General features: G+C 35.8%; 1 protein-coding gene across 1 annotated transcript in view; it reads right to left on the bottom strand.

Moving 5' to 3' along the window:
- NALF1 (NALCN channel auxiliary factor 1) overlaps window positions 1-27083 on the bottom strand; it is a gene marked incomplete at its 3' end in the record, with an annotated part of 428701 nt that overhangs the window by 216726 nt on the left and 184892 nt on the right. The gene's annotated exons all lie outside the window — the stretch shown is intronic.

The raw sequence follows: 27083 nt of genomic DNA, 5'->3' as shown, positions 1-27083 counted from the left end.
CACAACCTGTTGGAGAAAATGCAGCAAAATAATTCTTATTGATAAATGAAAAAGAGAAAAAACATTATCAAGCTGATCACTAGTGATAGAAGCCATTACATAATTTTGTTATGAAACTATTTCCTGCTGCTAGAGAGTTTGAAATAGCATTTACTTGTGTAATTGTAATTGCTTTTATTTTATTTCTCCTGGCCTAAATAAAATGCAGATAACCTCTTTAGAAAAAAATGAATTAAATGTTTTTACTGATATTTGACATGTTCTTACAAAATAACTGGTGGTAGAATCATATCCCAAACCATCAAAACCATACTAACTTCATATTTCTCCTCATAGTACTAGACTTCCATCCAATCATCTTCTATCAATCAATAAATTATTTACTTCTTATTTGCTTTTTAAATAGCTATGTATATTAAGTAATATAGGGGTCATGACATCTTTAGTCATGTTAAAAGCTTAAAACCATTCAATAAAATTATGATGAATGAAGTGATACAGCCTTTAGAGGTGAAAAATATATGTATATACATATATGAGACATCTCTCTCATATAAGAGATCAAGAGAAGCGTGCCCCTTTTCTCCTCAGGTACTTTAAATATTTGTGCAACTTATCTATGTCTGCTATTAATAAATAATGAATTCTACTTGACATAAGGGAGTAATTTTTGTTAAATTATCTAATCGTCTTACACAGCAAGACCATTGTCCCTAATCAGAGTTTTCTCCCTCTAGTTGCATTCAACTGAAGGGGCTTGCTGCCTCAGTGAGCAAGGGACTGGCTGCCAGCAGAGGTCTGGGTGAGTACGTGAAACTTCTCAAAATAAGTTTCCAGGGGATTGCAGAATGTGAGAAACTTATAAGGTGATGCTAAGGAGAAGAATCAAAGGTAAGGAAAGGAAGGGTACTAGGTGTCTGTGAGAGAACAGGTATGAAGGAAAAGCTGACAACACTGACTGGCCAAGGGAAGCAAGAAATGAGACAGCACAAGCTGGCAGGTCCTGAGTGCCCACTGTTAGCAACTCAGAGAAGCTGTGGCTTACAGACTTGCTAAAAAGGAGACTGAGCAGATACAGTTAGCTATGCAGCAGGCAGCTAGCTGCCCTAATTATCTCCCATCCTGATAAAGTGGAGCAGAGAACAGTCCGTGCCGCTCATGTTGGGATGAGAGCTGTGCTGAAAAAGATACTTTTCTCAGTCTGTGCACCCAGCCATGCTAATACTGCACATGTTTCTGCTGGGAATATGTGCTCAGCCTGGCAGAGAGCTGAACCTGGGGATGGAGGAGCTCCATGGGTCCTGCATATCCCCAATTTCAGCTGTGACATGAACTACAGAACTTCATTACCAGGGCTTGGTCTCCAGCTGCTTGTGAAGGCACGAGCATTACCTAACAGATCATTCCATCCTGCTCTCTTTATTTGGGCAATGACTGGAAGGACAGATCTTCATCCATGGCCATATCTCTCTTCCATATTGTCTGTCTAATTTCACAATAGGAAAGCTTTTTATATTTTAACATGATGGTTCTATGTGTTCTTCTAAAGAGTTCTTGAAAATTCATGTGACCTGTGGAATGGGGTTCTTTGCATGTATTCCATTTTTTCTTTTAAAGCAGAAAATAAGCTTTGTCTCTGCAAAGAAAAAGTAGCAAATGAAGAATGTTCTTCAATTCTCTAGTGATTTCCAGGTCCTTCTGCTTTCTACACAGACTACATTCACATTCTTCATTTGTCTGTACTATTAGTAAATCAGAGTAAAAATAAAAAAAGAGCAGCTATTCAGACACAATTATACACAAATTAAGACTCATAAAGCTCTTATCAGTGATGTTGACTACAGAGTTTCATCTTGATCTCAGTGCATTGCTCTTATTAAGTATCATCTTGAATGACAACAATAGAAACTTGAAATGTGAATCACACTTTACTGTGATTGCATCTGAATATATTTCATCTATTTCACTGAATATTTATTTTAATCAATCTCTAGCATGATCCACCATAGAGCAAAATAAAACAAATGGTTACAGAAGAAAAATAATGTAATTGCCTCTTATTTCCTAATTTTTTCTCATTCTGTACTTGTCCCATACTTATTAATCCAAATACTTGTCATAGGCTTCTTATCCAAGAACGAAGTGTTTGTGCTCCACTACAATATAAATGTTAGCTTTTAAAATAAAAGCATTGTGAAGAATTGCACTATAATCTAGAGCCAACGTGCATATAACATGAAAGCAATGGTACTGCAACTCTTGCTTTTCTTGATGCTGATGTAGATTCAGAACCCAGTTCTGAAATCCAGCTTTTAGATGATGATTTGTTAGCAGCAGATACATCATCAATTTATATAGAAAATAGAAGAAAAGTCTAGGGAAACACAACAGATTGAGGGAGGATGAGAGAAGTAGGAAAAGACAAGTGCAAAACAGGAAAAAAAAAGGAAGGAAAGAGGGAATCTTAGAGAAAGTTAGTGGCAGATATTATTTACATGACACAATAGGAAAAATGCAAGAAGAGAAAATTATAGGACAATAATAAATAAAAAGGATTAGAAAAATTAAGGATAAAAAAGAAAATATCAAAGGAAAAATATTTAATTGATAAAAATTTTTGAATATCTCTTTTCTGTGCATCTGTAACTAGATTAAAGGAGGGTAGGTAGAATAAGTCAAGAACACTAAAAGGATAAAGGAAAATCTCTAGATATTCAATCAAAGAAACAAAAGAAAGACAAAGAGCAAAGGAGTAGAACATAATACAACTTTTGCGGCAAATATTAACACTTCACAATTTATTTTACTTTCTCTTCATTAACTTTCATTATATTCTATACTATTGTAAAAATTTAGTCTTGAGCTATGTCCTACAAGTCAGTAGATATGAAATTTCAATTAAAACCTTATATAAACTTTTGAAAGCAAAACATTGGTGCTAAATATTTCCCATTATAGAGTAGATGTTTTGTTGAAGTTTCAAGTCAATAAGTGGCATTAATTTATTATAATAATGTTATTTTTATTTTGAACTTATCACTGAGGTTTGTGATAGATTTGAAATACGATTCAGAATACCTCAATAATGCATACAAGTATTAAACATATATTTTTGACATGCATCATTAAGATTCCATTTTACTGCTCCCTAAAATAGCTAGAAAGGAGAAACCCTTGAGATACACAACATTTACAATTCAGGTTTGATTTTCACTGATACAATGGCAAGGATACATTATTAGTTGATAATTTTAAGATACATTAAAATTTGAGGGGTCTTTTCCATCAATACTTGAATAAAGAAATCTCAGAAGGTCGTGTAAGACAACACCAATCATTCATAGATTAAATCAGGCTGAATTTGCTCATTTCCACAAAATTGAGACTAAGAGGGCAAACTTCACTGCATGCCAAGTTCTCCTACCATTGTATGTATTTAGCCAGCTTGACTGGAATGATGAAGGTCTCTAGCATAGAGGCACTGACTCAGTGGACCAATATTACCTCAGGTGGGGTAAGATCCACCCAGTCTGCATCCTGTTTACCAAACTTCAGATTTTCATCAGTTTTGTTGAAAAGGAGGCAGATAATAGTAGCAGAATATTTTAAGTCATATCTGTCACTCTAGTAAGACCCAGGTTTTTATAGGAAGATTCTCTGCATAACAGCATTAGATGTCTTGTGTGTTTATCTAAATCATTTATGAACCTAGAGAAAAGTATTTCTTTGCCTTCTTGAGTAGAATTCTGCAAGAATTATGCCGTTATGGACTTTTTGTCAAATGAAAAGAAAGTTTCCCTTTGTGTATTTCTTTCAAGAAACTTAGAAAAGCTATACTCTGGCATTAATGAGACAGTTCATGATTTGTTTGTTAAAGAGCCCAGTTGCCTCTCTCTGTGGCATGAGATAAGCATAGAATTCTATTGGAGTGATGGGATGGTGCTAACTCAATGCCTGGTGGAGGCAAGCTGGTTAGTTTATCCTGGTTAATGCATCCAGACAAAAATTCCCATTGTGGCAAACAGTGTAAAGAAGCAACTTATATGCATATTATTGGTCAAACAAAAAGAAAGCTAGATTAACAGCTGTGCTGAAATCCTCTCTGATGGGTAAAAGGTAATTCTGGCAGGGAGAGATCATGACAGACTCACATCCCATCAACTCAAGAAACGAACTCATAAGACAAGAAAGACTGAACATGAGGACAAATTGGTATTAGAAGTGGTGGAATCATTCAACCAACAGAAGAGGAGAACTGTGTATCCAATAAGTCATAACTCACATATTTGGTAAAATATATAAATGATGAAAAGTTTTGAACAACCTCAGGAATTCTGCAACCAAGAAGCAGAGGGCATAGAAGTGTCACAGCTAAGGCAAGATGGATATGGTTGGCATCACCAACAGCCCTTTCACTTGCACTTCTTACCAGTCTTCATTCACAAACTCTACATATTTTCATCTTCAGTCCTTATTCTCATAGAACTCTGAACTCAACTTATTTTCTTCTACAGACATTTTTCTTACACGCCACTGTCTCTTTTTCTCATAAGCCTCTCTGTTAGTTCTGTACAACTCAGCCTCTTTATCTTATACACCTCTGTTAATTCTGACTCCATTCTCTTATTAGCAGCTTGTACTGATTCCTTAAGCTACAAGCAGTTTCCATGGCTCTGGTTCCTTCTATCTTTCTGCATGGCTGGCTACCCCAAGATTTCCCTGTCCCAGCTGCCTAACCCTGGACTGTTTCTATACAACATCATCTTACCTTATCTGTCCCTTGACTCCTCACAGCACAGCCAGCACCCTTCCAAACTCACTGTATCTCCATCTTCAAGTACCTGTGTGTGTGTGGTGGAAGTCTGGCCTACTCCTTTATAACCTCCAGACTGATTGGTTAGGCACAGATGTTTCTTCTTTGGTAATCAGTACAACCAAAAGTTATGGGGGAAGATTCCCTCCTGCACTATCCTAGCTCTCTACAGTGAAATTGGATGCCTCTGGATCTGTGGGTGGTGGCAATCTTCTGCTTGATCTCACTCTCTGTCTCTCTCTATCCCGCCTTTTCCATTCCTTTCTATCTACATTTAATGTTAAGTAAAGTCTGTATTGTTGACTTCTACATATTGTCTCTTTTGCACCTTAATTCAGGCAGAGGCTTTTCTCACTAATTGGTTCTTAACACTTGCCAAAACAGACAGTAGATTCCAACTTTGTCCCTCCTTTCCTACCAACAAATTTCAATAGTTTTTAGGCATGTGAACAGTTTCTGCAAAACTTTCAAAGTTGAAATTATTTTGTTTTCATTCCAGTGAAGAAATCTTGTTCTTAAATGGAAGGAGAGAAAATTCAATATTGACTTTGCTAAAAGGCATTTCAGGTATTTCACTCAGCTGTTAAATTCTCACAATCATAATTGTACATTTTCAGTGGGTTTATACACTCTTAAACTCTATCAGAGAATTCCTGTAAGCATTACTGCAGAGTGTCATCCCTGCAATGTTATGCCAGAAAGCACAGGAAAAGGATTCTTGCATTGTCTGGTTTCTAATATCCCTTACAATCTAAACATTACTATTCAGTGCCCTCAGGCTCTCTTTTTGCCTTAGCTCTTACTGATTTTGTTGTATATAAGAAATGTCCAGAGCAATCACAGACATGCTTCATATCTTCCCATCTATCTTTAAAATATTTAGATTGCTGGAGGCTAAAAATGCTTGTTATTTTGTTCCACCAGCTAAAATGTTTGCAGGAGAATCAACACCTACAAAATTAAGTTGTTTTATTTTGAAAAATATTTTGAAACCTCAACATGAAAAAGCTGCAAGACTGCATTCAAGGGGTGCAGTACCAAACCCTTGCAGTTTTAAATGTTATCAAAGTTCATTTTCAGTAAGATATAAAGGTTTGCTAAAATTTAATTTTTCTATTCTTCTGTGTTGCATAAGCAGAACCTGTACCCAGGTATTCTTATTTTCTATGCCCAAATTCCTAATGCCTTAAAACATTAAACTCAGGGCTTGAAAAGACTGCATCAGCCCCCAGATCCAGTCTCTTGTGATTGTAGAAAGCAATTCATTAGGGACTAAACTCAAAAACATTCTCCAGAACATCTGCACTATTATCTTCTGTACAATAAATACGTGAGACACCTGTAAAATATAACACATTTAACACTTCTGTACAAAGACCTTATGTCTCAGGGTATCAGCAAGAGAGTAGGAAGTAAGAAGTTTGCCAGTAATGCATTGAACTGCTGAAGTGCAGAGTTTGTTATCCAGAATTGAATGCAGTCACTTCCCTAATGATTTTCTCCCATCTGCCCAGAGGAAAATTGTTTCCTATTTCCTGACATGAAATATCTAGTAATTTTATTAGGTTGGCTTGTGAATACAGCAGCAAATAGCACTAACCAGAAACTTAGAAATTCAGAAAACTGTTTGTATGGAGAAGGTGGACAATCTTATTAATCCTTAATTTTGAGCACAGAGAGTTTGGGATTTGATATAATCACTGCTAGACTAAGACAATTACTTTCTGAGAGTGGGGTTTATTGCTTATGTGTATTGTACATATTAAATAGATATTTAGATTCAAACAATTAAGTGTGATGTGATGACCAATAAACTCAGGTCAAGGGTTGGGAAAGGAGAGGGAATTACAAAAGGTATTGAAATCCTTTACTGTTGTATACCACTCCAATGATGACTACTATGACAGACCTTTGAAAAATTCAAGCATGGATATTTATAGTCTGCTTCCCAGATATGGGGAAAAAAGAAACAAAATAAGCCTTTGTTGATAATTTCTGTGAATTGTTTTCTGGAATACAGTTTAAGTGATGTCTTGTAAAATTACCTTTTTATAATTGAAGACAGAGATCAAGATTATTCTCCTTTTGCAAACATAATGTTAGTAAAGGATACACTGGGAAAAAATGGTGACAAACCTAACAACCAAATCAGAAAGAAGACTTATTTTCCCAGGACATTTATTTTGCGATCAAAGAAGATTTCCACTTTACAAATCCCTGTACTAATTATGCAGTTAGGAAATACATCATCACCTAAATGGACAGAGATACCCAATTTTTTTGCTGAATAAATGTTGATCTGGAAGGAGAAAAGTGAAAGAGAATAAAATATGTCTGCAAGAAATACTTTAGAACTTATCTTGAGATCAGTTTTGAATCTGTTTGCAAAAGCTCTTTGCTGTATACTTCTCTATATTTCTTTAAAAATTCACATCAACAGGGATAACCCACTTTAGTGGTTATAATTAGTATACTTCACTGAATATATAAGAAACAAACAAGTTTCAGCTTTTAGGGGGACTGTGCCACCATGATTTTTTAAAGCAAAACCAGTAAGATCATGCTTCCTTTAACCAGTATTTATATCTTAGATATAAATAGATATATATATATATAATAAATCTAAATAATATAATATAATATAATATAATATAATATAATATAATATAAATAGATATAGATATAAAAATTTGAATTAACTCTACTTATTGGAAAAGAGATCTTTCTCCTGTTTCATAATCACATAATATTTTTAACAGTACACATGAACTATTCATAGTAATATTGCATCCAAAATCAGGCTTATGGTGCATCTATCTGTGAGCACAAATGGCTACAGTCAGGTGTCAAACTGAAATGTTTTCCAGGAGCAAAAGCCTGCTAAACACTTTATATTTGCCATTATGAACAAGGTTTAGTCAGAAATTATGTGAAATCATGCTGGCAAAATTCGGTTTTACAAGATCCAAGCAGTATTTCAAGCAAAATTCTCCATGTGTTTTGGATAACTGTCTAAGCCTGGGGAATCAATGCTTTTGGCTTTCCTTGTTCCTAAGTGTTCATCCAATACATCTGGTTACAGTACTCACATCCTGAAATTTCCTGCCTGAGAGTCTCCTTTGGATCCAGCTTGAGTGATAGGTGCTGGAGTCCTTTGTTGTAGGGTGACCTCCATCTCAAACTGTGGATGAAAGTCCTGGGTCTACACAACTCCATTCAAACACCATCAGACCAAAATAAACTTTCAAATTTCCAAACATTTCCTAACTCCATTCTGTACAGTTCTACTCCTGATTTACTCTCCAGAGCAACTTAAAGTGTTTTGTTGTTGGTTGGTTTGTTTGTTTTGTTTTTTAATAAAAATTGAATAATAAAATTAACAATTGTAGGCAGGAAAAACTCTAATAATATTCATCCTAATCTGCTTGCAACAGGGGAGATAAAGATAAAGAATTTTGTCTTGAGTGGTGACAAAGAAAATAAAATGTCCAGTTCATCTTTACAACTTAAAGATTTCCAAAGACTTCTGGAGATATTTGGTACTTTACATGCATGGGCAGAAGTCCATCTATGTCTACTTATTAAATTTTCAGCTACATACTACATCTTCAACTGAATGTACCACAATTTCCTTTTGTTTACTAGGAAACAACCAATATATCCACATTCAAAATTACTGATTGTACCAGGGAAGCCAGTGAACCTTGTGGTATGATATCTCCTGATAAATTACCATGGTGGTTCTCTTTATTAATGATTGTAATGTACTCACCTAATGAAGGTATTTGTGAATGCTGGTCTGTAACACAGATGTCTATTACCTGATACAAGAACAGTCACATTATTTAAAAGCACAAAAGCAGCATAATTAATGTAGCTAGCAAGCAAAATTAAAGCCTCATTTATTTCAGGGGAAGCTTGGTGCATAACTGTGTATAAACAAGGGAGCCAAAGTGACTGGAATGTCATTATTCAAATTCCTGCTTCCTTGATAAAACTAACACAAAGTCAGTTATTCTGCTCATTCATTTCATTCCTCATTTCTTCATGTATTCTGTGTAGGGATGACAGCCCCAGCCAGCTCTTCTAAATTACTCTGTGTGTGGTGACTGCTAACTTGTTTTAAATGCAAACTAAAGTAAAAAAAAAAAAAAAAAAAAAAAAAAAAAAAACCCAGAGAAAATTTCAATAATTTGCTATTTAAAATGCTATCTTGAATTAGTTAGTAGAGCTTTATGCCAGGTTTGTGGGGTTTTTTGTTTGTTTGGGGTTCTTTTTTGTTTTTTTTGTTTTTTGTTTTTTCAGTGTAAGGTAGGAATAAAACCATCTAAAGTGCTAGGGGACCCTGACTACCCTGTCTGTTTTTTTCTGTCCAGTTTGTTTATGGTTTTCCTGACCTTGCTCAATAAGCTTACATATGTTAAAGTTTGAATGCCTTCTCTGGGAGTCCTCAAGTATGACCTATATTTCTGGACATTGATATTAAATAAATTTAATTTAATAAGCTGGACAATGCAGTTCATACCTATATTCCAGTTCTGCCATTTAAAATGGTAAAGAGCTCTGATTTAATGAACTAAAGTAAACTAAGTCAGCACTGTGCACACAAATTCTCATATAGACATTTCAAAATCAATAGTACAGAGATGTCAACCACGCCAAAAACCAGAAGCTGTGAAACACACTTTCCATTAATTCTTATTGGAAAATTACCCAAATAAAATTAAATGCATTAATATGTAAACACTTCCTTGTTCTTAATCTAGTATAAACCTAGATCTTGATTGTATGAGGTTTTGCTTGATTTTTAATTAAAACTGAAGCTTCTCCTCCCTTCTCTGTAAAACGAAAAAATGATTATTTGAAATATGATGATGGTGGGTTATTTTCCTCAATAACTCTTTAATCATTGTCATGTTGTTATTTTAACTGAGAGGAACAAAGATGATTTGTCTAATCAAGGTACAGTTGGAAGGAAAAAAATCTAAGGACATTCCATGCTTTGAAGAAAAATAACACAAAATGTAACAAACCTTCCTGAAAACCAGAAGATTGTTCAAATGACATTTTATTCTATTCCAGTGTCTATTCATTTTCCCAAAATCTTCTGGACTGCCCTTCCACTGTGAGAAAGGAACCTCATTTATCATAGTCTGCTCCTTGCTTGCAGGGCCCTATTAACCTCACTGTCAGGCCCTGCCATCTCTTCTTGGGTGACCGTGAAGGACAGATTCCCTGCCATCAAAATATCACCAAATATCATCTTTCTTAGTCTCACTTTTTCCTAGTTTTACCTTACCAAGAACAGGCACAATTGCATAACTGTTTTATGCCCATAGTTAATTCAAGCATGTTGTTTGAAAACTTGTCAGTTGTTTAGAAAGTGTCAATGTTTCTTATCTCTTAGGTATGTTGTATGTGTACTTAAAAATGTAAGGGGAGTATTTGAGGGCAAAAAAAAAAAATTCAAAGCTGAAACTTACACTCTAGGGACCTGTTCTGTTCAGATAAATGTCTTCAAATAAAGATTTCTTCCAGGTGACATTCTGCTCCATTCAATGTGCAATTAAATATATCCTATTCACTTACATCTTCTCACCATAGGCACAGAAAAAAGTATTTTTTTGGATTTAAAAATAACTGAAGTTTCAGAATTTTCTGTGGACTCTTCACTCACAGCCATATTTCTCCTTGCTCAGTGCCAGCTGACAATCTCAAACCATCATCAGGGCAGCACACATGGCTGGCTCTTCAGAACTCCTCACACTGTGAATTCCCCCCATTTCCCACGTGCTGCAGAAGTCTGGGGGCACCCAGGATGAAGGAGAGCCTGCATCCCAACATGCCACACAGGGACTGTTTTGTCTCTTGAAAAGATCAGAGAGTACAAACACTCCTCTCCTGACCCTTCATTGTGTGGTTCACATAAGTGTACACTCACCTACCTGTTTAGCTTACAATACATGCAGTCATATAAGCACAGTGCAACCAAAAAACCCACAAGTCAAATGCATGGAGAGATTTTTGATTGAGCAAAGAAAATGTTATTATCATCACAATAGATAAAATCTTTCCCACTATTTTCTGGCCCAAATTTTTATTTTCTACCCCCAGCTGCTCTGTTGTTTCATTTACTATCGGCCTGTGTCAGAAATTGGCATATAGCACAAAATAATCTTCACATTTTAATAACAAACACGTACTTTTGTTCATAGTTTCCAGAGCAAGCAAATAAATCAGAAAATGCCTAAATGAACTTTTAGCTCAAATATCACCATTTTAAGCAAAACTGAGTTAATAAGAATGGAAGCAGATTTTCAATACTGCAAAAATTTAACTCCAAAAGTCAATTTCATGCAAACACAAAATGGGTAAATGCATGCAACAGTTTCACACTGGGAGGAGCTGTGAGGGAACTACAGGGAAAAAATAGGAATACTGTTTCCAATAGAATACCTCATTTCTTAAGCATAAATTTTATATAATACATATCAGAAGGTTCTATTGTTATCCTTGGACAAGAATTACATGAGTGGAGCAGAGAATTGCAGTTTTTATTTCTGTTTCAAACCTAACAAGTTGTTCACTGCTTTCTCTAATATGCATTCCTTGTCAAGCTGTGAAGGTGTTGATAAAATTATTCTCCATGTCTTTTTCCCATTCCCTCTCATAAAACATTGATGAAAACAGAAAAGGATCTGCACTGGAAAAAGGAGAAGGACATACAAAACACCAACTTAAGATGAAGTATTTTTGAAGAAAAAACCTCACTTTCCTATTAAAAAGTGATGAAAGGGCTTTCTTTTAAAATACCCCTATTCAAAAGGAGTTCTAGCTAGAAGAACATTTGAAGCAACAGTCTTTAAACTATCATTGGCCTCTTGAAAATTTTTTGTATTATTAAAACAAAACAAAAAACAAAAAAAAAAAAAGAGCAAAATTCAAAAAGCAAAAACCCCTAAAACAAACAAACAAACAAAAAAAAACAAAATAAAACAAAGCAAAACAAATAAAAAAACAATAAAAAACCCTTAGAGCCCAAACAAAAAAAAAAAATTAAAAAAAAAAAAAAAAAAATCTGAGACCACAAATGGACAAATGGCTCTTTACTCATTATTGCTCTCTCCTGCATAGTCTAGTAATAGAAATTTGGCAACAGCTCTCTACAAAAAGGTGGCAAGGATTTTAGACAGACATCATGTAACATACATTTAAAAAACAAACAAAATAAAAAAGTTGCTTATGCAGTTGAAAACTTATTTAAAAAGAAACCAAATCTACCTTCCCAATGATAAAAGTGAAGCTGTGACACTATAATGAATTGGATAAGTTTGCCTTTGATTTACCTTCTCTTTAACAAATAGTCATTGGAATGTTTGTAACAAAAAAATCATGGTATTCGATAAAATATTCATATTTCTGCTCGATAGAGACACAACACACATCAAAAATACAATCTACAGAGCAGAAGAAGAATCATCCTCACTGCTTTCTTTTCTCATTATGGTTAAATGGCTCAGGAGGTTGTTTTTTTACAAAGTCCACCACCAGAACCTCATGAAAGGGTGTCTAGTTTATCCTCAAATTATGTCCACAGTTTAATGAAGTAATTTTCCCTAGAAAAGTTTCAGTAAATGCTTCCAAGGAGTTACTTGATGGCCCTAGCAAATATACATCAAATCCATATTCAAGTGTGAAAGCAGCAGCACAAAGTCACCTGAACTGGAGAAGTGAGAAGAAGAAGAGATACTGAAACCTGCTTCCAATCTATCTCCTGAGAAGTAAGGTGCAGGGAAGATGAAAAAGCAACAACTGAAAGAGCTGGAGTTATAGGCACAGGAATACTTCTGATATATTTTCTAGCTGTTTCTTTGATAATTGTTCCAAATTCTTCATTCTTGTAAGCTTGATTTAATCTTTTTTTTCAAAGTCTACCTAGTATGACCTAGTATGAAATATGATCTTTCCCTCTCTCTCTCTTTTTTTTTCTTTCTTCCCTTTCCAAAAGGTGTTTTAAGGTCAGGTAATATGGAATACCACATAACAGCCAAAATAAATCTCCTCTCCAGCCAATTTTTTTCTGCTAAGAATGAGCTGAAAGCACAGCTTTCAAAAGAGGAAAACTATCACATATTCATCTATGACTCAATTTCACCAATAAAAAATATTGAAACAAATAGAAAATGCAACTTATTTAACATTTTACTGTGTTTTCATAGGATGCAATATTGTCTCCCAATTTTTTTTTTTTCATATTAGCTCTCATGTGATTGTCTGAGTGAAATGACACTAATAAAAATTACTCACTGGATTCCTTAGTTTATAGGTTTGGATATATGGTATATTGTATCTGAAATATCATTTTATTCTGTAATCAGTTTATTGACTTTTCTGTTGGTTTTAGCCAGAAGTTTAAAAAAAGAACAATAAAAAATTGTTTTCATACATTATAAAATTTCTAAAGTACGAAACCCTTGCATATCACATAAAGTAGTAAATTCTACTGGGGAAAGTCCTAAAACCTTTTCTGTCCTGTGGCCATTATCCAATTATTCAGTATGGTCATCAGATACTGAAAATATGTCACCAGTGACAACACTGAACAAAAAGACTAAACACATGCAGACATTCTTTCATCAATCTAAAAGGAGATGATGAAAATAAATTATGAGTCACAGACAGTAGAGTCATACAGCTGGACTGTAGTGGTAAAGATCTCTCATTAATGTTTCTCTTGAATGGTGCACGTTTGGCACTATTGAAAAGGCTGTTCTGTTTGGGTAAGAATCTAATAAATCACTTTTCTCAGGAGGAGAAAAAATGTTTTGCATCTCTACATTAGGCAACTGACAGCACCAAGTGTCTCATAAAGATGCCATGGAATTAATATTCTATAAACATGAAAGAAAATAGGGTCCTATTCACCAATCACAAAAATGTGCCAACAAGTGTAGTGTGATGCTTTTTGATACAGATTAAACCTTTTAACAAGTTGAAAATTATCAGCTTAACCAAAGGTTAGAGCAGGGTAGTGATAGAACTGATTTGATTCTAGTCCAGCTTAATTTAAATGCTGGCAAGGACAACAGAGGCAGTAAATGACAAGCTGGTCACTGCCAAGATATTTTGGACTTCTTTTTCAGAATATGAAATTGTTTGTTTCTGTGGTTTTTCCTGTCCCCATGCAGTGTTTGTACTATTACCAAAGTAGACAAGTGAGATGCACATATTTGGTGAAAAGTCTATGTTTTCACAGCATTTCATAAGAGGACTCCTATTATGAATTATAAATGAATTATAGCTAAAGAGGCACCCAAACAAAATAATATCCCTGATCTCCTTCCCCTCAGTGGACACTCAGTCCTCTCTGTCTTTTACCATTCCTCTGGGGATGGATCATTAAGAGCAACTGAGTTCATCTCTCTGTCCTCTGTCAGTCGAAGGATTTCTTGACAAGAAACTTAACTTCTGCTATTTCAGTATGCATGTTATCATCTTGTAATAAGTTGACATATGGATTCACACCCAAGGTCAGTCATTCTGGCAAGCCACAAAGCTGCCACTGCACAGGCAATACAGCTTTTAGTGGTGGAGAATGCAATGTTGCTATGGTCGAAATCCATTTATAATGTGTGAAGCAGCCTTTCAAATCAATGAGAGGCAGTGAGCTGTAAAGGAATTGCATCCTAAGGAATCTCCTTGCACTTTCATTTTAATGCACAGCATCATTACAGATCTCACATCACATAAAATCTGAATTCTTTGAGAACAAATGAGGGCATTAAATTATTTTAACTTCCACTGACATGGCTGTAACAATGCATCATATTCAGAATTGCTTGGAAGTCACAAACCTAAAGCAGAAAAACAATTAACCCATCAAAATTACTTCATTTTTGTCATGGCTCTATACTATGTACAAATGAAAACTTGCCTGTCACAAATAGAATTAATTCAACCAGCAAGAAAATCCAATTGGATGGCACCTATTTTATGTGTTCACAGGTTCAAAGCATTAGATTACCTTCAGGTGCCAAGTGCAAATACTGTCTTTTCCTTTCAAATTCTATTTCAGTATTAAAAATTGGAAACACCATGTAGAATTTAATATTTTTGATCATGAGACTGTGCATTATTTCATCGTCTAGAACATACCCATGCACCAGTGAAAATGAAATCTCCAAAACACCAATGAAAAGTTTATCAGATCTGCAAGGTACTGACAGGCTTCTCAAGAACCTGTGAAAGCTTCTACTGCTGCTAAAGGAAACTGAACGGATAGAAGGAATTTAAAATTTCAGCAACAAAGACAAAAACAGCCGCTGGCAAAAGGATTGCTAGTTACAAACAGTGCAGCAAAAAATATTGATGCTCTAGCTCAAGTATCAGCAGCACATTCCCTGATGACCAGCTAGATGGCTTCTACTAATTCCCATATCTCCTGCCGAGAACAGGAGGACTGCTGTTCCATCTGTTGGAAACAGAGCGGGGGAGGTTAGAGGGGAAGTCACTTCTGCCACTTCTCAAAAAATAAATATGATCCATTTTACAGCAGCAAGATAGCAACAGTGTGCCAATATGCAAACAGCCAAGCTATGGCCCCGTGTTTCAGAGTTTTTTGGGTGGGCTAAAGACAGATGATGAACCTCATCTCTGCAAAAGCCAGTCCCACCGTTCCCATGTGGGAATACAACACTGCTGGCATTGCTGAAATTGAGATGCTGCATTTCCCAAGGCCTAAGGCACAATCCCTTTTACTCTGGAGAGCACAGAGAGATGTGACTTGCAGGGAGGACTTCACGTCTAAAGGCAATGTTTTATGGAGACACCAAGAATTAAGTGTTTATTAAAAATTGGGTAAAACAATGACTCCTTGGGCAGCAAGCCTATCAGTATGGCATAAGGTTATGGCAATCAGTAGTAGCTGGCTAAACACCTGATTTTTTTGTTCACTGTTAGGAATCCAAGAATTAGGAACGCAAGAACCCAGCTAATGTCCTCCTTCTTGGGTGTTTTTTAGTGGGAGATGCCAATGAACTCCATCACAGTTATTGTCTTTTTCCCTTCACACACTGAACTTGGGGGAAAATAATCCAGATACACAAGGATGTTTTGAGAATAAGAAAATATGACAGTGTTTTTTGTTTTACATCTTCCCTTTGGTCAGAGTCTGTTCAAGGGAGAACAAAGTATGATTCTGGTGTTTTATGGAAACACCTCTAAACATTATTTTTCCCACACAGGGAATATTTTTTATTTTAATATATTTGAACTGATTTATTACTTGAAATTATAATTTACATTTTAAATTTCTTTAATTAGAAGTATTCCATAAAAATGGTAGAAAGAAAAGGAGATACTCTAAGCAGTTTGTCATTTAAAGAATTCTTTAGTGAGTTCTAGTGGGTTAAGGCAGCTCCTGAAGACAATAAAGACTAAATGATTCAAAAGACAATGTTCTCCTGATTATAAGAAATAACATTTTTAAAATTTTGAAGGGTTTAAAAATTCAGAAGTAAGGTGTTAGACATTCATAATGTTGTTATGGTTGCAATCAATCATAAAACTGAGAAAACTGCAGCAATATGAGAGAACAGCAGACAGAACTAAAAGCCTCAGGCTGTGAATAATAACACAAAATTTGTATACGTAAAAGCATTAGACATATAAAATAGAAGTCAAATTGAATTCTAGCAGAATTAAAAAACAAAGATGAAAACAAAAACTCTAACCAAACTGTGGAATATATAATACTTTTAAAGCAGAATACTTAAATACTTATTTCTACTGCATTCATGTAAAAATATACTGTTTCAATTTCTTCAGATCTTCTTTGTTTGGGAGGAAGAATGATAACTAATTTCTCTGTGAAGCTTATGCATACCAGTGAAGGCTGCTGGAGCACAAATAAGCAGCTCTGCCAAACTCTCAGCTGAGGAGGAACCCTGCATGAAGCAAAGAAAGTAAATACAGCCTGAGGTTTACTTCTTCCATTCCTATACTACTGGGATGAAGTCTGAAGTACAATGAGTTATGACAAACTTTTGATATAACTTGAAAAGGATAACAAAGTTGTTTTCATAAATCACTTACTACTAATGAAAAAAATTAAAAAAAAAAAAAGGTCAGAGAATCATAGAATAGTCATAATCCATAATCTAATTATGCATCATCTAGTTCTGACCACTCTGACATGGGCAGGGACACTGTCCACTAAACTAAAATCCTTGGAATTCCATCCAGCCTGGCCTTGAACACTTCCAGGGATGGGTCATTCACAACTACTTTGGACAACCTGTAAAAGTGTCTGACCACCCTCACAGTGAAGATTTTCTACCTTATATCTAATCTAAACCCACCCCCTTTCAGTTTAAAGCCATTCCCCTATCACTACATGCCCTTATAAATTGTCCCTCTCCAGCTTTCATGTGTCTGCTCCTTTTTGGTACTGGGAGTTGCCAGATCTCCCTGGAGCCTTCTCTTCTCCAGACTGAACAACCCCAACTCCTCAGCCCATCCTCATAGCAGATGTGCTCCAGCCCTCTGATCATCTTCATGGCCACTCACTCCAACAGGTCCATGCCCTCTTTATCTTGGGGGGCCCCAGAGCTGGATGCAGCATTCCAGCTGGGATCCACCAGAGCAGAACAGAGGGGCAAGATCAGCTCCCTCAACCTGCTGGCCACAATGCTTTGGATACAGCCAGGATATAGCTGGTTTTGTGGACTAAAAGCACAAAAATCTGCTCTCCTGAAATCCATGGTAGTGAGTTTGCTGCGCACCTTCCTTGCTGCCCTGTCACTTCACATGGTCCTCCTGTATCCAGCACCTCGAATTATTATCTATTTCATTACTTTCTATACTCTTTCTATTACTGTACATCTCTCTTGGAGTAATCAAGCCCTCAGATGCTATGACTAAGGAATGTAATATCAGATGGCAAGGCATGAAAACATATCACATGTCCTTCCAAACAGCTGCTATCGCACTGCATGCACACTACACTAACTTAAACCTCCTACATGGTGATCTTTGATATTCCACTAGGTTTTGCTCAGGCTAGTTCAGAAAGTTCAGAGGAAATAAACCAGAGAATCTACTGTGGGAAAAGGAGCAGATCATGATCCTGTATGCAGTAAAAGTGATTAAATTAAAGACCATAACTTCAGTGAGAAAGGGAGATGTTAAATTAACTGTATTAATTTGCAGAAGTGCAAATAAGGAAAACTATTAAACAAAGAAGCTTCCTCAAGCAGAAAAACTTCTCAGTCACTGGAACAGAAATCCCTTCCTCAAGCTTTAAAAATTATGGGAGACTTTTAAAAAGGTACAGGAAATTTGGAGTGATTTTACTGATTCTTGTTCAAATAAAATAGTATCAAGAAGAAAAAGTATTTTAATTTTCATCAACTATGTGACTGGAATTCAGTGGAAAAACTAGAAAAATCCATCAACTCTAAATGTTACAGAATTTTGCTGCTTAAATTTTGTGATGAACATAGTATGTAACTAGCTTTTTATGGAAAAAAAAAACCCTGAAAATTAAAGATAAATTTATCTTATCAAGATTTTGTACATATGTGCAATATGGTGTGTAGCAGGTAAGCTAAAATCCAATTTATGAACCATGTTCCAGCTAAAATACATCCCTTAAATGAAAGAATAATTGAGCTTGGAGGGTGCGTGAATTGTTAAAGAGATGTTCTTCTCTCAAACTGAAATATTGTCCTTTTTTAAGTGCAAACCTAAATGCTCCTCAAAATCCTTCAGTTTAGCATGGAAGAGAAGGAGCATGATGGGTCAATTTTTTCTTGATTTTTGAAGGGAGGTGAAATGAAAACTGTGACTTGTTTTCACTGCAGCACATGCCAGTGTCTATCCTTGCACTGTGTGTTTGAATAATATCCCACGAGGTGCTGTAGAATTTGAATATTCAGAGACCAAGTTTAAGGAAGCACAGCAACTTGGTTACCAGTTATACATGTAAAAGCATCCAACACATTCACTGAAGCTCTTTTGAGTTTTGTAGGGCACTCAGGATTAGTCTCAGCCATTATAGAGCCAAAATAGCCCCCAACAACACGTTCCTGTATCTCTGGGGAGTGCCCAATACAACTAAAGAATATTAACTTTATTTTGTAAATTCTTACGCTCAGTCCAGCTCACCACATGTCTGAACATCAAACAGAAGAAAATAGCAGAAATGTGTGGTGATTTGAAGCAGTATCATCCCTCTGGGCATAGCATTCCTAGAACTATGTGTCTGTGATAAAGTATGGATCAGTAATCTACCACAGCCAAAATAAAGATTCTGGAACATTCCTTTCCATTGAAGGAAGACAATTGCAAAAAATAATTCTACCAGTGCCCATGGGGTCAGGATACCACCTGTATTTGCTCAATGGAACATATTTGCCTTTGACTCAAGGTTCTCTAAGTCTCTCTGTAGATCAATATCTGTAAACACCTTCAGATCTCTTGGCTACCTTGTGGTATCTTTGTGTGACATATTGGATACTCATAATTGATTTAATATGTGGAAAAATCCTTCTTGAAGCAAGAAACAGCTAGAAGAAAGAATCTGGCTCTAGCTTAAAAGCATCAATTGCTATTTTTAAATTTTCTTTAACTCAGAAGAAATTCCCTATCTATATTTGCTGGAAAACAACAATAGCTGTAGGCTCTGTGAAACAATGTGAATTCTAAGGGGGAATAAATAATAACCACTGATGCAAAATCTAAAGAACTTAGATGTTTTTTTCTTGAAATAATTCCCTATGAAATAATTGCAGTGTTTTTTCAAATTACCTCACTCTTTTTCAGAAGTAGAGAACAGTTGGAGTAAGTCTCCTAAATATTTAATAATTTCCACTGAGAAAGTGGAGAAATGTAAATTTGTCACAAAATGTAAAACAGAAAAAACTTCACAAATTAAAATGTGCTCTTTGCTGATTTTCAACAACGTATTCACTCTGAACTTTTAGTGAAGAAGAAACAATACATATATCCTCACCATTCTAGCCTGCTTTTTCAAAGAATGTTTTAAAAGCAATGTTCAAGACAATTTACTTGATCCTTCATAAAAGAAGTGTGATGTATAACACCTCAAAATTGCCATTACTGCTTTTCCCACAGCTGACAATAGAATATCCCCAGGTTCTAATTGCCTGTATTCACTTAAAAAAATAAGTCTTTTATATGCATTCATTCTGCAGTAAATCCTGATTTCCTTACCCACCTTTTAATTTAGGCAGAACTCCTACAAAACACAAAAATCAGGATAAAAGCTACACTCATCAAGGTTACTTAGTAATGTTTCATTTCATGCTTTACTAAAATTCCTATTCTATTCTGAACCTTTTAAATTATCATTATTCTCTAAAATAGCTTCCATTTTATTATATCTCAAGGAAAGAGTCAAAGTTGAAGGTAGATTTTTGCAAAAGTAGTTATGAGGAGATAATGCACTCCAGGTCAAGAAGTCTTTCCATCATGTGTCTTCATTGTTTGTGTATCATTTGTTCGTTTCTGTGAAAGGTCTGGCTTAAGTATTTTCCAACATTTTCTTTAGATTTTCCCTTTTTCTTTTGCTTTTGTTTACCTCCCTCTTTCTCTCTTTCTCCTTTTTTTTTATTTTTAATTTGTTGGCCATTGTTCAGTTGTCACTTACAAATGTAATTCATTACTGTTCAGCTCCCCTGGAGAGATGCTATTAAAACTGTTCTTTGAAAAATAATCCAAATCTATCTATTTTAATAAAGGTAGCAACATTATAAAGTGCAAGCACTAGAAAGATATTTGTATTTGTGACCTTCCAATAGGAGTCCAATAAGTTTTTGCAGCAAAAGAAGTTGCCTTTTAAAGCAGGTTACCCAGAGAGGTTTCTTTTGGAACAGGTTGCCTGTAGGTACTGTGGATGTTCCATCCCTGGAAACATCCAAGACCAGGTTGAATGGGGTCCTGAAAAACCTGATCTAGTGAATGGCATCCCTGGCTGGAATTAGATGATCTTTAAGTTGCTCCCAAACCAAAACCATGGGGCTATAAGATATGTGGATCTTGCCAAACTATTCCTTTACTCAGGCAGCCCTTCACTTGCTAAATGTAGAAATTTTTTTCATATGTCTTGTAGATGCTTAATTCTGGCATTGTAGAGAGCAGGAATTCTAGGGATGTGATTGTTGCTAATCAATTATTATATTACTATTTTTTTTCAAAGTAATCACATTTTTTCCCTGAAGTCTTCATTTGATTATAAGGATACTTCAGCTTTAATTCACAAGAAGGGAAACATGATGGATATTTTTCTCCTTAGGCATAGAACCACACACAAAAGATACACAACTGAACACAAAGAGTGGGTCTTTAACATTCATAGGTACTTTAATGTGACTTAAATTGCTGATGTAGGAACAAAAGATGTTTCTACACAAGAGAAAGGACCGTGAAATCACACAAACAAAATTCTATCCTTTTAGTATAAGCATCCTGGATATAGACTGAAAAATAAATACTACAAAAGTTGCAACTCAGTTGAAAAACTAAAAACAAAGGTCATCGGCAGGAATCTCAGTAACTGGGGATGTGACATTGTAAAAAATATTTCCTGAAAATGACTGTCATGTGAGCAAAGAGTTCCTTAAAAATCTTCCAAAGTAGTCAGTCACTGGAAAAAAAAAAAAAAAATTCTTCATTTTTACTGGCTTGCATATGGACTTGAAGCTAGTCTGAGGTCATCTTTTTTTCCCCTTCATTTTAGACAAACTGCTTCCATTTTAGCAAAAGTCAAAAGGATTTATTGCAAAATCCTAAGCTAAGCAGAAAGGTGAGAGAGAATAATGACTGAGTATTTCTAAGAGTAACTAAAATAAAAATTATTCCATTGTACTGTGAATAATATCTGAATATTAAGGTAGATTCTGGTCTTGCATTCTGACAGGCAAATTTATACATGTATATAGAATAAATCTGTGGTTAATATATATAAAAATTATATTTATATGTATATTATATACACATGCAGACACACACACACATGCAAACCTTCATGATCAGATGAAAAAGGATGCACTTAATCTTGTTCCTCCTTCCAGCTCTGTGGAAGTGCAGGAACACAAAGGAGCAGGGAAAGCAGAAGGGATGTTTGATCAGTATGTCAGAAAATGTTCAACACACTTGTAAGGACCAACTGAAAAGTCAGATTGCAACCACACAGCTATTACAGGGTAAACACAGCCAGTTCCACAGCTATTTGCTCCCTACAGTACAGACACCAGCAGCCACCTCCAGGTGATGAATTTCCACCATGATCACTGCACTGTATCACTTTCCAGATGATGAAGCATCTTAGCATTGAATGACTGGTAGTAAATCAGCTTTACTCACAGTGTCCACAGAAGTCACCATTTCCTTTTCAATCTTTCCTCCTCTTTTTCACAGAGCTATTCATGAGTAGAAGTTGAGTAATAGTGTGGCTGCTTGCTCAAGTCATGGAATGAAGATCATATTTTTGAGGGTGAGCAGCTTGTGTAATAACAGGTTCATCTGGACGGTTTGAGAAGGAATACTCACAACCAAAGACTTTCTTACTATTCTAGTTATCTTTCATTGTACATAAATTGCCCAAACATACCATGGATTTAAAATGTTAGGCAGAGGTGGGCTTATCAGCAGAACTGCATAGCGTGTCCATCACCTTTAAGCACATGGTTATGCTCATTAAAGTCAGAGACATCTTTGGTATAGAGCTGGGAGATAAATTTTGTTCCCAGCTCCAGGGGGTTTATGACTATGAAAACATTCTTCCTGCCACAACTCTGAGTGCTTTCAACACATAGAAACATAACTCAAGGTGATATTAATATTCTATGAAATATAGTATTGTTACAGGAGAGTAATTTATTATGTGAAGGAAGGGAAGGGAAGGGGAGGGAAGGGGAGGGAAGGGAAGGGAAGGGAAGGGAAGGGAAGGGAAGGGAAGGGAAGGGAAGGGAAGGGAAGGGAAGGGAAGGGAAGGGAAGGGAAGGGAAGGGAAGGGAAGGGAAGGGAAGGGAAGGGAAGGGAAGGGAAGGGAAGGGAAGGGAAGGGAAGGGAAGGGAAGGGAAGGGAAGGGAAGGGAAGGGAAGGGAAGGGAAGGGAAGGGAAGGGAAGGGAAGGGAAGGGAAGGGAAGGGAAGGGAAGGGAAGGGAAGGGAAGGGAAGGGAAGGGAAGGGAAGGGAAGGGAAGGGAAGGGAAGGGAAGGGAAGGGAAGGGAAGGGAAGGGAAGGGAGGAGGGAGGAGGGAGGAGGGAGGAGGGAGGAGGGAGGAGGGAGGAGGGAGGAGGGAGAAAGAAAAAAAAATCAGGTTCAGTACAAGGAAAATAATACAAAAACCAAGGGAAAAAAGCTACAATGCAGTTTCAAGAAATCATGAATAGCAGCAAATTGCACAAAAAAGGCTATACAGAGCAGAAAAGGAAAAGCAGGATGAATAAAGACTGGATGAGGAAAAAATAGAAATATTGAAGGGCTGCACAGAGATTATGAGGCTAGGCAAGAGAAATCAATAAGATGCTGGAAAACCCAGAGAGGGTGGAGAGAGGAATAAGTTGCACTTCCTACAGATTATGAAAACTTCATGCAAGAGAATACTAGAGGTACCATCACCTATTGTAAGAATTTCATCTGGTAGATGTGTTATTAGGATTGTTTTTTATTGGGTGTTCCTCTTTTTTTCTTACTTAGTACATATATTGTTTTAGTCTTTGCTTGTTAAAAGCATACATGAGTGACTTTGAGATAAAACACATCTCTAGGAAATAAGTGCTCATGTGTCATAGTTCACATGAAAGCTCTTTTCCTTTTAATACATTTGTTGTCCTGCAGCACAGAACTTCTACTCTGGGACATACATTTAGAGAATTCTTGCTCTTCTTGTGTATGAAAGGTCACATAAAGTGGCTTTAGCCCCAAGCTTTATGAATGATACTACTGGAAATATATTCTAACAAATCTATTGTCTGCCAACTGCTTAATTATATTGAAATCCAGGAGCCTGATTGTAGAGTTACCTGGTGGGACCCTGCCTCCTATCCAAAGGCCATCTTTTTATGCACTTTTTAATTTTCCCTGTAATTGAAGATCTGGTGTCCATCACGCCTTATGTAGCAAAATGGTTTTTATGGTTGTTTTGAGAATTAACACTCACTACAGCTGTATTTTGTTCATGTTCACAAGATGAAAATGGTACTCTTGGGTGGCAAATCTCTTTCACTACACCATACATACCTTTATTTCTTCCACTTTTTGTTGTTGGTTTGTTTTGTTTTGGGGTTTTTTTTGTTTTGTTTTGTTTTGTTTTTTTTTGTTTTGTTTTGTTTTGTTTTTTAGGGTTTGTTTGCTTTTGTTTTTTTAATGACAGGTGTTTCTAATCCATGAACTAGGATGCAGTATATAAAACTGAACTATTGGGCTGGATTAGTCATGTATGGATTTCCTGGCAGTGCAAATAACATACAGGTAATAATAATTGAATTAATTAGCACATGTATAGCACTTTGCATCTTGGAAGAGCCATACTAACGTTAACTAATTAATTCTCACAACACCTCTGTGAGGAGAGGAAGCAATTATCCTGAGCCCCATTTAACCCACAGAGAGTGGTTTAAGTATTATTCTGATTGGAAAACATAAACCTCAGGTTGGTACTGTGGTGGTTTATGTTTGAGATTCTCAGTGATATTGCTCTTCAAAGCCATGTCAGTGAGCATAGCTTTTACTCTGGCAGAGGAGAGGAGAGGGTCTGCACATCATGCTCTTGCTGGCTAGGTGAGAAAAAGACAGCCCATGTGTTTCTGCAACCCTTTCTGGGAAAAAACCCCAGAACATTTCAATGAGAGAAGTTAGTGTGTGACTTCAGAACTGAGTCCTGCCCTCTTGTAAAATAAGTTCCAGAATTTAAGTAACATCCTATTTACCTCCCAGACTGATTCTGTGAACATATCATGCAGAGATAAAAGTGAATTTCAAATAGGGCAGCCCAGGTGTTCATACAACAGGTTGATTATTACAAGAGGTACTCCCAAGTTTATACATATGTATATATCTGTTAAAAGTAGGTTTCAGGACTATAGAAAATTTCTACTAGACTTTTCACCTCACTACTATTCCTTTGTGATCCCACCATTTATAATTATGGAGTACTGCTCATGTGAAGGTTATGCGTTTTCACAATGCATTTTGGAGGGCAGACTATTGGGCTGGATGCTGCCCTCAAAAATGTACAAGTTCAAAACTGCAGAATAGGATCACTGTTTTCTAAACCTGTGCTGATACAGCTTTGAAACTACAAACACATCTGCACTGGCTGTATTTTTCCTACCTGTAAAGGACAGAGGGTCCAACAGTTAGCTATTCTGTTGTTCTGATAAACTGGACAATTAAGTGTGCTGCAATTTTCTATTCAGAGAAAACACTGAGAAGAGATAAAGTAGTCAAAAGGGATAAAAGGGTATGGTTTTCTGAACTTGCTTTGTTCATGGATTTTTCTGAAGAAGCAACAACCTATGTAGTGCTTTATTTGAGGCTTGCAATAACACTTCTCGTTCAGCTAAACTTCAAAATATTATCTCTTAGAAATAAGTACTCTATCTGACAGATGTAATATTTACATGCAGATCTCTCTACGAGGTAAATCAAGTTCAGAAATCTAGTCAGATTTGAGTCTAGATGAGAATGAAACAATTAAGTAATTCACTTAATTAGGTATTACATATTTGTGAAACAAAATTGATTTTGTAGTGTAGGTATATCAAGAGAGGTACTTAATAGTAATTAATCATCTATCATCTTTGCCAGGACTTCAATTGTCAAGCACAATTATGCATAAATTCTTCTCATTAAGACAGATTTAATCATACAAATCCAACCTAACTGGTAAGTGTGACAGGGCCACCAGACTGTGCAGTACAATGGAAGTGTATTTACAGATCTGTAAATTCACTGTTCCTACAATGACTGTGAAGTAAAACCATCTGTGCTCAGAAATGCACTACACTTGTTGCTATCTACCTTGACCTGGCTGATAAGATACATGAAGTTGCATTCCCCACATAAATAGATAATTTTAAAACTTCCTGTACAGCACTGTATCTCTTCATTAAGACTACATATTCAGGAGGAAAAGGCTGTATGTATTTTTATATTCCCATTAAAAAAAATCTATGTCAAAACACTGATAAGGATATAGTTTATATTTTATAAAGAAATGAGTCTTCCCAATTGCTGAAAACTTCTGATAATTATGGGAAATATGTTTAAAATTCATACATACCTCTTTAAAAATGTCCAATTAACTGGGAAGAAATTAACAGAAAGGGTCTGTAGTTGCCATATCCTACTTTTATTTTATTGAAGTTTTCAACTGAGGAGGAGTGTTGAGATTTACTTGACTCTTTCAAGTAGAGAAAGTACTTTATAAAGTTACTAGAATTTAGTAGTGTGTTCTATGTAGTCAGATATAAGCTCATATACACCTAATATTTTTAGTAACTAATTAACACATTTCCACTGCTGGCTTTGCACTGGAGTTGCAGCTGCATTTCTACAATTGAACCAAAAGGTGGCACCAGGAATTTCTCGAAAATATCTATAAATGTAACACATTCTGTGACTTCAAATTAGATTCCAGGTGATCAGTAGCCAAATTAACATCTAGCTATAATTAATAATTAAAAGAAGTATTTGGAGTGTGAATGAAGCATAGAAGGAAAAAAAAAAATTAAAACCCCCAATGCACAAGGGCTTGAAGCTCAAAAACAGATGGAATAAGAAAAGACAACCTGGTCAGGAGTGGATAGAATAGGTTTACAAGAACTGAATCATGGCAGTAATAATAAAATAATAAAGAAGTTGAGGCAAATAAGCATGGCATGCATTTCTGTGAAGAGATTGCTCTTCCCTTCAGAAGGTAAGATTTCTATAACATGACAAGCTTGAATTTAAAATCTAAAGAACCTAAATAAAGTTTTTTGAAAATTAGGTAAATATCTGAACATTTGACCTGTATGCAAAAATTTAAATTGTACTAATTGTAAAGGAAAATGAGTGTCTGAAAGGACAGCACAAAAAACATGTAATGCATCCAAAAGGTGACAAAGTGCACCTGTGGCCCAGGGAATGATACCCAGACATCAGCCATATGACACCCTGGCCCACAAAGGCCTGCAATGGTTTTTGCAAAGTTTATAAAGCATGAGAGAAGGTGTTTCCAGGCCAGGATATATTAAAAAGAA

This window comes from Erithacus rubecula (genome assembly GCF_903797595.1).
Source record: "Erithacus rubecula genome assembly, chromosome: 1".
In the NCBI taxonomy this organism is placed as follows: Eukaryota; Metazoa; Chordata; class Aves; order Passeriformes; family Muscicapidae; genus Erithacus; species Erithacus rubecula.
Note: the sequence above shows the minus strand (reverse complement) of the source record. Positions and strands in the feature narration are given on the sequence as shown.